At 38.1% G+C, this 12860-nt stretch overlaps 1 protein-coding gene across 1 annotated transcript in view; it reads right to left on the reverse strand.

Moving 5' to 3' along the window:
• Positions 1-514: 514 nt before the first annotated feature.
• LOC143150387 (uncharacterized) overlaps positions 515-12860 on the reverse strand; it is a 40634-nt gene continuing 28288 nt past the window's right edge. The window contains exon 3 of the mRNA XM_076318624.1: positions 515-632. The gene's annotated coding sequence lies outside the window, so the exon portion shown is untranslated. The remainder of the gene's footprint in view (positions 633-12860) is intronic.

The following is a 12860-nucleotide window of genomic DNA, read 5'->3' on the forward strand; positions in this document are numbered from 1 at the left end:
GGTATCAGGAGAACATGATAGTCGAGGAGGTGGCACGATTGCGCCACCTTGGATATCACGTCATTTCCAAGAATTTCCGCGAGTTGAAACTTGGCGGGAATTTCAAACGAAATTTTGTCTGATTTGTAAGGTTTGTACTTGAGTAGTATTCTATTGGTCGTGAAGGAATCCGTGATATTTTGGACAAGGAGAAGGAAGGGATATAATTAGTGGAAAAAAAATAACAACTATTTTGTTCAATTTTACGTAACTTTATTGTTCTTTAAACATCATTTTAGTTACAAAAATCAGAATTCGACACTAGTAAAGTGGTTTGGAATATATTACAATAATTAATACTAAGTGATAATAACAATAGTTCCAGTGTCCATACTAATAGTAGTTGTGCTTTCATCTATTACACGTTCTGCCCATTGATTAGGATGCATGTTTACGTCCATATTGGTCGTATACTCCTTATATATTTCACGTACGCAATATCCGAAGTCTACCTTCATTTACCGGTGACACATGGCGTTGAGAAAGTTTTCTTTCCTACTGCAGCTAATTCCTGATGTACCGTATGCAGGTAAATTTGCTCCCTACAGCATCTGCTATGGATAACGTCGTTGAGAAGATATTCCCGTAGATAACTGTACAGAAATATGTAACATTTTATTCGAGTAATATAAAACGAACGAAACAATTTATCAACAATGTGTACTCGTCTGATCAATTACATATATTGTTATCAAATTGTACGACATAAAATATAATTTCATTCTACAATTCAGGTTCTAATTTTCATTCAATAATAGGTAAAAAATGGCGTACATTTTATTCCAAATTTTGATCTGTATATATATCCATATTTGACATTCTGTACCTTGTTTACTCAGCAGTGCAAATTTTTACCCCTGAATGTATCTGCATTTTAGGGGTTGTTCTCTAGATCGAGACTTAGAAACCTTTGAATGATTATTTTTGTATATTTATTCCCCGTCGAACCTAAGGAAGAGCTGCATAATTTGGAAACGAAATACTAGAAATGTGCAATAACCGAAGCGACAAAGTCAACGATGATAAAAAGTATAGCTCGACAATTTAGAGAAGCTTTCTGCAGGAGAACGTTTCGTAATTCTATTTTTTTAAAACAATAATCGGACGACGGACCACAGTGTTCGCGATACTCGCGTCCCCGGGGGATCCTTTCCAAGTTGTCGAGCTACACAAGCACGCGCTGATTAAGTATGAAACCCATTTTCGGGGGCTTCGCTATGGATATGGAAACTTCTACCCGGGCGTCACGCTCGATTGAAGCTCCCTCGACTGCGAACTGTCCGGACATAATTTCCCTGAGTTAGAGTACTTCGTCGGTGAAAGAAGAAGAAGAAGAAGAGAATCCAAGGAGAAAGGATCCCGCGGGTTCCACCTCTCCTCCCTCTTCAAGGGGGCGTGCTTCATCCCCTCCCCCTCTTTTCTCTGTCTCTGTGTATCCTCGAAAGGGTTCTCCACGGTGTAAAGCCGAGAATCCCCGATATAAATGTCAAGTTCGCCTTTCGGCTTTCCACTCGAACCTCCGTTTCGCCCTCACTTCGCTCCCCCCCTCCCTCTACCTCCCACCTCCTTGTGGTCCTTCTCTTTCGTCACCGAGGGTTGGTTTTCTGCTCTCGTTGCCCTTGACGGGGCTCTATATCTCTTCCCCCGTCCCCCTCCACGTCCGTCTGTCGTTACTTCCTCTCGAATTTTCCCTCTCGCGGTTCCTTCCGAATTTTCAGCCCCCTCCCTCCTTGGTCTCCTCTCCCCATTTCGGTGAGCTTACCCTCCGTTGTAAAGTCCCGAAACCTCGCGCGATCTTTCTCTCCTCGCTTTCGTCCCGTTTCTCTTGCCCTGACCGAAACAACAAACAAAGTGCCGAGAAGAGAAACAACTACTGCCCCCTTCCTGCCCCTCCCCCCTCCCCCACTGCCTCGACAGACTCCGCGCCGCCCTTTCCCGCGATCTCCGGGCGTAATCGGGGGGGCCGATCTTCGTCCAGGAAGTGAGAAGGCAATTTGGGCGAACCGCACACCGCGCCTGCCCCGGGGCCAGGTCCGGCGGATAACGAACGGCCCGCCGGGAGGTAATTAACGGTGTTTTCCATCCCCCCGGAGTAATGCTCCTCGTTACGACGGTTTCTGCTCGTAGAGCACCCGCGGCGAGGGACGACGCCGGCGAGGCTTCTCGGAGGTAGCTGCTGGGTAGGGAGAGAGGGAGCGGGGATTTCTTCGACCGCGTGCACGGAACGTCTACTGCCTTGGGAGAAGAGTGTATTTTGGAAAGTACTCGGATACCTTGGTACTTTGTGTTTGGAATTGATCGCGTGAATCCATCGCTGGACTGTGGAAGAAAATTATTGGACGAGTGTTGGTGGTCTGTTGCTTAAGAGGAAAATATATTATTTGGGTGGAAAGTATTTAAATGCTTTGATAATTTGGGTTCGAATACCTTCGTACTTTGTATTTGGAATTGATCGTGTGAATCCATTGCTACACTGTGGAAGAAAATTATTGGACGAGTGTTAGTGGTCTGTTGCTTAAGAGGAAAATATTTGGGTGGAAAGTATTTAATTGCCTTGATAATTTGGGTTCGAGTACCTTGGTACTTTGTATTTGGAATTGATCGTGTGAATCCATTGCTAGACTGTGGAAGAAAATTATTGGACGAGTGTTAGTGGTCTGTTGCTTAAGAGGAAAATATTTGGGTGGAAAGTATTTAACTGCCTTGATAATTTGGGTTCGAGTACCTTGGTACTTTGTATTTGGAATTGATCGTGTGAATTCATTGCTGGACTGTGGAAGAAAATTATTGGACGAGTGTTAGTGGTCTGTTGCTTAAGAGGAAAATATTTGGGTGGAAAGTATTTAACTGCCTTGATAATTTGGGTTCGAGTACCTTGGTACTTTGTATTTGGAATTGATCGTGTGAATTCATTGCTGGACTGTGGAAGAAAATTATTGGACGAGTGTTAGTGGTCTGTTGCTTAAGAGGAAAATATTTGGGTGGAAAGTATTTAATTGCCTTGATAATTTGGGTTCGAGTACCTTGGTACTTTGTATTTGGAATTGATCGTGTGAATCCATTGCTAGACTGTGGAAGAAAATTATTGGACGAGTGTTAGTGGTCTGTTGCTTAAGAGGAAAATATTTGGGTGGAAAGTATTTAACTGCCTTGATAATTTGGGTTCGAGTACCTTGGTACTTTGTATTTGGAATTGATCGTGTGAATTCATTGCTGGACTGTGGAAGAAAATTATTGGACGAGTGTTAGTGGTCTGTTGCTTAAGAGGAAAATATTTGGGTGGAAAGTATTTAACTGCCTTGATAATTTGGGTTCGAGTACCTTGGTACTTTGTATTTGGAATTGATCGTGTGAATTCATTGCTGGACTGTGGAAGAAAATTATTGGACGAGTGTTAGTGGTCTGTTGCTTAAGAGGAAAATATTTGGGTGGAAAGTATTTAACTGGCTTGATAATTTGGGTTCGAGTACCTTGGTAATTTGTATTTGAACTTAATTGTGTGAATGCTCGAATGCTGAACCATAGATATAAATTGTTTGATGTTTTATTGGTAGTTTGCTGCTTAGAAGTGTTTGAATTGTGTACACTTTCGAAAGTATTAGGATACCTTGGTAATTTGTATTTGAACTTAATCGTGTGAATGCTGGACAATGGATAAAAAATAAAGAAATGAAACAATTGTTTCATATTTTATTGGTAGTCTGCTGTTTGGAGAGAGTGTTGGGTGAAGTGTACTTTGGAAAGTATTCGAATAGCTTGGTAGTTTGTATTTTAAATTAATTATGTGAATGCTGGACCATGGATAAGAATCATTTGATGTATTATTGACAGGCAATAGCAGCGTGAATTTATTTTTATGTCCTTGCGTCGTATTTGCGGCCTCTTCGTATCAGAAAAAGAAGTCAATGGTATTAAGTATCAAGGAATGTTAATTATTCAAATTTAAATAGGATTGTATCAATGAGGAGAACAGTTTTAAAAATGTCTTATTCTGTATTTATACACAGTAAGGATAGTATAGGAATTTATTACTATAATGTAAATTATCTAATTACTATATATTTATTCGTAAAAGGAGAATACTAAATCCTTGTATTAATATTTGATTAACAAACCGTAACTGAAAGAGTGGTGTGTATATATTTATTCGCCGATGAAACTGAATGTAATTGAAGTTATGTCTTATAACAACATTCTTGGGTGCACTTCGCCTATTATTTGCACACCTATTCTAGTTATATTTTATTTATTTATCTAATTACAGATAGAGCAGATTCTTTGACACTAAGAAGACTAAATAGTCTTTGGAACAGTTTATTCGGCCATGATCTTTTTCAGAATAATGTAGAAAATGACAAAGAAAGTAAATTATTTTATAGAATAGAAGAAATTAATAAAATACTTCCTTATTATGATTACTAATAATTTTTCACAGAAGTGCAGATACTATCACTAATTGTATTGTATACATCGTCATAAGAATTAAAAGGTCTGATAAAGCACAATCACTAATCGTAAACGTATAATTCACATAATTTGAATAGAGAAAATTTAAACGAAACATTGTTACGTTCTCGCGGAATCGACAAAGAAAATAAATGTTTTGTCGAATCAAAAATATCTTTATATTAGTTGTAAAACGACTCTTGAACGACGTCCGAAAGGTTGCAGATTTTCACCCCTAAAATTGTCCGCAGTTCTCGAGACCCGTCTTAATAATCCTCTCCCTTTTACAACCCCAGAGTTGCGTGAACTCAATAATTATTCCAGGAATCAACGATAATCTGTTTGGGACCTCGTCTTCACCCAACCTTCTCAGATTGTTAAACCAATGTTCCGTCACTTGGGATTCCACGGAAATCTGGAACCACAGCCGCGTCCTCCACAGATTACGGAACATAATCGAAGACACGGCAATTGCTTCACAATTGATATACCATTAAGCTTGACTCCTACTCTCGAGCAATGTCCCAATGGCTATTGTTATCATCGATGTAGAAGTATTTAAAAATATACTTCGACTTGCACATTTTTTCGCAATTTAACGTTTCAACAGCCCTTCACGGGCCGCCATTAGAAAACGCCATCTTGGATATGAATAATAAATTAAGCCAATTTAAGGTAGTAACGAACTTACGTAACTAATCCAGTTCCAGGATGTTTAAACTTTTCATTTTCGAGAATTACCGACAAGTGACTTTACACTATAGTAATATATTTATATACCAGGAGAATCCAGAAATGAAAACGAATTAAAAGTATGACGCAGATGGTTTAAGATTTATGAAATACAATCAAAATTTAAACAAAGAATATTTCTCGCGAATAATTCTCCGTTAATGTTCAATCGATAAAAAAAAATTTCAAAACCACAGAGCGATTTCTAAAAGTGATTCCCCCACTCTGAAAAAAAAACCTTCCACAATTCCAAAAAATCATCCAGCTCGTTCTTAGAAACCCCTGCAACACTCCTAAAATCCTCATCGGGTTCACCTTGCGAACTCACCTGCCCCCTCGTCGCAAATGTTTAAAAATTCCCGCTCCAAAAATCGTCAGCGTCTACCAGCATTCTTCCCCTCAATTTCCATCCCCAGCTCGACGCAGCCGCGGGGATGCGATCGAGGCACCGAAATCAACGATCACGACCTCTGGCAACGATCTTACAGCATCCTCGTCGTCATCGAACAAACCCCCCTATTCTTCCCAACGTCTGTGTAACCAAGACGACGCGGTGTGGATGAAGCGGCAGGTATACACGCTTCTGCATACACCCGCGTGGGCGCACACACACGTGTGCACACGCACAGATACACGTACACACACAGACACACACACACACACTTGGACACGACACGCCTACCTAACGCCGCGACTGCGGCGAAACGCGGCCAGAGAGTTGCCTCGCGCCGGTAAATAATGCAAGCCGGGGTAATGGTGCTATCTCTGCGCATCTTTTATTAAACGTTCGCTTCGCCGTCCGTCCCTCCCCCGGCGGCCCCCTCGTCCTCCTGCCGCTCAACTATCCGAGCTGGAACCCTCCTCCGCTCCAGCCCACCCCACCACACTCTCATCCAATCCCCCCCGCGGACCGGGCGGGTTATTGCCACCCCGACTGCTCTCTTCTTCGCGGAAGGTGCGCACGGGTGGATTGCGTGGCCGACCCGCCGCGATGCCTGGCCGTGGCTCATTGTTTCCGGGCAAGGCTTGTCGACGTCCTTGATCCCGGTGTTGCTAAACCTCCGTGTGGCGTTTTTAGATGAAAAGAGCACCGCCGCGAGGAAAATGCGTTTTTGCCGATACCACCAGATCTCCAGATGCAATTTACACCCCGGATTCAAGAGAATCGACGGGATTACACGATTGCAGGTCGAAGAAGCCATTATTGACTGCGGTCTGAGGGGTTTTAATATAAGGAGAGTACGAGTGCAGAGTTTGTTTTGGAACGGAAACGTATTTTTCCGGGTTACTCGCTTTCTAGATACGATTTACGCCCCGGATTCAAGAGAATCGGCGAGATTACGCGACTGTAGGTGAAAGAGGCCCCTGTTGGTTGTGGTTTGAGGGACTTTAAGGTGCCTCGTGTAAGGAAAATACGAGTACAGAATTTGTTTTGAGATGAAAACTGGTTTTTGCGGGTTACTCGCTTTCTAGATACAATTTACACTCCGCATTCGAGAGAATTGACGGCATTACACGATTGTAGGTGAGAGAGATCCTTATTGATTGCAGTTTGAGGGGCTTTATGTGAGGAGAATATAAGTACAGAGTTTTTTTCGGACAAAAATGTGTTTTTGATAGTTGCTCGGTTTTTAGATACGATTTACGCCCCGGATTCGAGAGAATCGGCGAGATTACGCGACTGTAGGTGGAAGAGGCCCTTATTGACTTCGGTTCGAGGGGTTTTGTATCAGGAGAATATAAGTACAGAGTTTTTTTTCGAACGAAAATGTGTTTTTGATAGTTGCTCGGTTTTTAGATACGATTTACACCCCGGATTCGAGAGAATCGGCGAGATTACGTGATTGTAGGCGAGAGGGATTCTTATTAGTTGCGATTTGATAGAATTTAAATGGCCTCGTGTAAGAAAACTATGAGCAAAGGGTAGTATTTAGGACCATAATGTGTTTTTGGTAGTCACTTACTTTTTAGATACGATTTATATCCCAAATTAAAAAAATACGAGTAGAAAAGTCTGTTAAATGTTAGTGAACTTTCTCTTGCCCAGGGGAATTTTTAATAAACTCTTCAACTCTTTTATACACAGAGTTGTTATTAATTTACTCTTCGTATACAATAGACAAATAACAGCAACGTGTTTCTGAAACATTGATTTTGAGGGCCACTTTTCACCGTGAGGTGCTATATATCTTTCTGACCTACTGTATGAAGCGCTATTGGTGCAAGGAGCTATGAAGAATACCCCTGAGTGATGTGCACGATGCGAGCGAAATCACTATGAGTGGAAAGGAACTAGCAGCGGATTTTAAAGTTTGATAATGATTCAGGAAAGATACTTCGAGGACGCAGTAAATTTGTGAACTATCGACGAAAATGAATTAGTGTATCTTAACTTTTGATAACAAATGTTATATATCTAAATAAATCCTATATATACGTATGTTAACACTTACTGCACAGTTAAACTTATTTGGGGGATTTTTACCTAATCTACTTTTTAATTTCCTTCATACATACTACGATTAGTATATACAACTCTTTTTATTGCAATTATTTATCTTTATACTAATGTCCATTTTCTAAATAAATAAATAATTGACTATTCTGCAAAAACATTTCGAAGACTTGAGTTCAGTTCTGGAGTGGTACTTGGGGTGAATTCAGCTAATGGAGGATACGTTCTATTGCGTTGAATCGTAGGTTAGGCAACTTTGACAATGTCCTCGAGGAATAGGGAGACTCTGTAGAGAGTTCATGGTACGAGTGAGAATGAACTGGTATCATAACCTAACTTTTGATAACGAGACAAAGAAATGTCAAGGATTGGGGTATAATTCTGGAGAAGCTAATCGAGGAAAAGTTCTATTCCTTCGAATTATACGTTAGGTCGATAATTTCAGCAATGTTCTTGATGAAGAGCGAGAGTTTCCGAACAATCAAGAAAAATGATCTGGCACAACATTCTAACTTTTAATAATTGTCCGACAAACAAATATACAAGTCTCTTGCATTTAGTTGTAAACAATACTTTTAACCTTCCTTTCTCTAGCTCTATAGGCTTCGTCACTTATTACTGAGTTTAAGTATTAATAAATTCATAGACATTTATTTTATGATTTTTTATAAGTAAAATAAAATTTGACAACTAAAAGATCCTCAAAAAATTACACAGTGCAGACCGTGGAAGATGATTTTGCACCGCAGACAATTTTTTGAAAATAAAAAATGGCCGTTTTGTGCTTTTATCTTATTAGATAAAATACTAGATCGACGATCTATTCTTTTTGTTGTGTTTCCTAGTACGCATCTTCATCTTCCAAAGATGATTTTTTCTAACTGTAAACAAATTTTTGTCGCTTCTCGCAACCCCCGTCCCCTACACCTAATCATTTCGTATTTTTAACATGTACAACCATTCTATTTTAAAAAGAAACAATTATACTTTATTCTCAAAACAGACGACTATTTTATTAAGGATCTACAGTTATCGAAAAGATACCTAAAATATTTTACCATTACTACATAAATAACACCGCGTCGGATTAACTCTCTGTCGTGCAAAATTACCCACACAGTTCACACATTATATTAAAAATTAATATTTCAAATTCGAGAGACTTTTCACATAAGTAAATTCCCTCTTCGCTTCTAGAACCGAGTAAAATGGGTTCGCAATTGACAAAGACGTGTCGTTATTATTAATTTGAAACAATCGGGACTAAGGTGTTCCAAAGAGGGGGGAAACAATACAATCCAGGATCATACCGCGTTAATTTATCCGTTGCTTGTTTGTCCCTAGAAAATCTAGTCTACTCGGTGAATTATATGAGACACTTTGGGATCGAAAAGATGGCAAGGTGATCCAAGGAGGCAACTACTCGAGCGTGGAAACTCGAAGGGCTGCGCCGTCGATTTTCGCGGGCGTGCTGATTTCAATTAGCATTATTATTAGAACCGCATCGGCGACAAGGAGCGTAGCCGACGTCGTACTCGTCGGCTGTGCGCGCACCCACACACACCCAGACGTGGACACACATAGGTACGCATACACGTACGCGTGTCCGCGTTTGAACGCGCAGGTCCCTCACGCGCACGTACACGGGAAACGGGGACCACCCCGAGCGACTGACGCTTTGCTAGGGGGTGTTTGAAAGCGGTGAAATCAATGCTTCTGTTTGCACTGTTGAGGTCGAACCGAATTCCGTTCCTGCCTGCCGGATCAGCGTGTGTGGGTGCAGCCAGATATGGGAACGTTCACCGACACAGACCGCCGATGGCTAAGGTGAAAGTGCACGCAGGGCCTCCACCAATTTCGGCGCCGGTTTTTCATCGCAGCCCCCCTCCCCCCCATTGTTCTTAACCTTTTCGTGGCTAGATTGTTACAGTGACGGAAGGAGCCTCGGTGATTTGTTTCTTAAAAATTATGGTGCCGTACGACGACGTTTCATTGGAGGTAATAATTGAAGAAAATAATTCTTAATGTAGATTTTATAATTATTACTACTGGCTAAGGTGAAAAATCACTTTACTATTGAATTAATCAATTTTGAAAGTTTGTAATAATTGTACTGGTATGTGACTAGTGAATAAAGAAGTGAAAAATCCTAGAGAAATTAATTGTTCTTAATCTGGGTGATTTATTTCTTAACAGTTGCACTACTAAACAAGGATATTTTAAGAAAGTATACATACTATATAGCGTTTGGAAAGGCACAAGGATTTCATCAGTGACAGATCATTTATTCGTGGAGCCCGATGCATGATATTTGGGACTTTAATATTTTAAACGAATCAATACAAGGCGCAAGTTTTTATTTAAAATTTTTATTTCTACAATTAGAAATATAGAACGAAGTTTGGAGTATCGATTAATAAAGCAAGAGTATATATTTAAAATGTAACATCTTTACATTAGGTACTTTTCTGCTTTATGAAGCAAAAAGTTTGTCAATGTTTCCAAAATTTAATTTATCAAGTTAAGTGGTTTTCGATAAACAACATTGCTAAATTGCTCAAGTGGAATTTCTTTTTCTTCTCTTTGCAAATAGTATACTTTAAAGAACAGTCACAGTTGATATTATTATTAAAAGTAAACATAGTGTAAAACTGGTGCCCATTGAGAGCTATAGTGTGGGTTAAAATTAGCTGACGCTCAAATGATTGAATTTCAGAAGCAAAGTTTTCGTTTCCACAAGTTTTCGTTCAATCGTCGAGAGAATAGTAATAGGTGACTTCGAATTCAGCTGTCTATCGATTAGAGTGTCTTACTCAAAGCCGAGGCTGACGTTATTCTGTCACGCTGGATTTTCGTGATAAAGCTGAAGCTATAAGATCGAAACTTGGAAGGGTTCAACACCTGGATTTATTAATCTGATTCAATTTTGCAAATGAATATTATAAATGCGTTCCTGTCGACTTTTCGAGATGCCAATTATTCTCATTTCTGATTTTACTGTTAAATTTCTGCTTCCAGTTCGTTCATACAGGTAATATTTTCGTATTTAACTCCCCCCATTGCACAATGTGCTCGATCGAAATCCAATAAAAATAATAGTTATAAAGTTGACTGGGGAAATTTGATAGATACTTTCTTCTTATGGAAACGTTTAATAGTTCTGCAGACTTTGGTCACTCATTTAACTCGAAGATTAATTAATATAAAAATGCATTAATGATTTTATACTCATCTATTTAAGTATAAATATAATATATGTTTAAAGTTTCTACCTCGCGACATTTGGGTTCGCTTCGGTGCAATAAATAAACAACGAAATATCAATCTAAAAAATTGAATTCAATAATAAAATTGCTTTGTAGGAAAAAAAGCGAGAAAAGGACAAATTCAGCCCGAGAGAAGCGTTTGTTTAAATATAAAAGTATTTTAAACGTTACGACCATGTATAGTTAGACTCCTATTTGATAAATTATAAACAAAATATAAAAATATGTTCCAGTGGAGTATATGTACAAATAAAACCTATTACATAAGCTGAATATTTTGAATACGTCACTCGTAATGTAACACAAGTTTATAGTTTATATTTAATTTGTTCATACGAACATAAAATAGAAAATTATTGCTGTCAGACTTACGTAACTTTCATCCTTTACAAAACTTGGTGAATAAACATGAGAAAGTCTACGATGCTTTTTCCTCGATATAATAATCTACACCATAGAGGTAAATTGGACAATGATCACCGTGGTCGAATTGTGTTTCACGATAATTAACCTCGTCAGAACTAACATCGATCCGTCTGCCCTAGTCAATACTAAAAGTATAATCTTTAATTTAATAATAGAAATCTACGTCCAACTAAATCCACAATTGCCTAACAACTCAAATCCACGGTTGAACAAAATTTCCCTTCGTTTCGATTTCAAACTTTCCAGAAAATTTATGCACAAGTTATTTCATTTAATATTACCATTTTGATTTACACCACCATTATTATCCGTAGCGCAAAATGATTTATATACAGGTTGAACGATTTCGAGTGAAGGAATGTTTCAATGTTATTAACTTTTGTATATGTAAAAACATATAGAACCTCGAAAAATCAACTTCGTGTTTCGAACAAAATCATATGTTTTTTAATACAGCAGTCGATGCAGCCCGATTTTTCCTAAAAAAAAAGTATTAATCGCGAATGTTGAAAAATCTTTAATTTAGGAGGTATTTTAATTCGAATTTTGCTAAGAAATCATTGCTTCTTAATTAATATAAAGTTTGTTTACTGTAATTTTAGATAAGACATCTTGTATTGTATTCGATACAGATACCTAAGGAAATAATTCTCGTTTCGAGGAGTAAAATAACACGACTAAGATATCAGATAGAACCTCTTCGATTTATCGATACACGCCTTCAAACATCAAGTAGGGGATTTAAAATTGGAGCAATAAACATACATTGCAACTTAAAGGGAGCTAGAGTTAATGTATACTTAATTATTTTCTACCTCTTAACAACAAATTTGTAATAAACCAATACACTTGTAATATATCTGTACATACTTCCTACCTCTTAACAACAATGTTGTAATATACAAAATGGATCGTCAACCCGTCGAATAAAGAATAATAATAATAAGTAATAACAATACACATTGCAACCCAAAACGAGTTACAGTTAAAGTATACTTGACTGTTTCCTGCCTCCTAACAATAATTTTATAATAAACCTCTATACAAAATGGGTCGCGTCAAATAAAGGATAATAATGATAATAATAATAATAAGAACAAGATTAAATTCCCTTCGGTACGTGAGTTAAGGTACAGACACACAAAATGGAGTAATAACAATACACATTGCAACCCAAAACGAGCTATAGTTAAAGTATACTTGACTACTTCCTACTTCCTAACAACAATTTTGTAATAAATCTATATACAAAATGGGTTATAATCGAGTTAAATAATAGATAATAATGATAATAATAATAAGAAGAAGAACAACAAAAATAAATTCCCTTTAGTACACGAGTTAAGTCATCATCGACTTCAATAAAGGATAATAATAATAATACAGGACAATAATAATAATAAAGGATAATAATAATAATAAAAGATAATAATAATAATAAAAGATAATAAAAATATTAAAGGACAATAATAATAATAAAGGATAATAATAATAAT

This window comes from Ptiloglossa arizonensis, chromosome 8 (assembly GCF_051014685.1).
Source record: "Ptiloglossa arizonensis isolate GNS036 chromosome 8, iyPtiAriz1_principal, whole genome shotgun sequence".
Taxonomy (NCBI): Eukaryota; Metazoa; Arthropoda; class Insecta; order Hymenoptera; family Colletidae; genus Ptiloglossa; species Ptiloglossa arizonensis.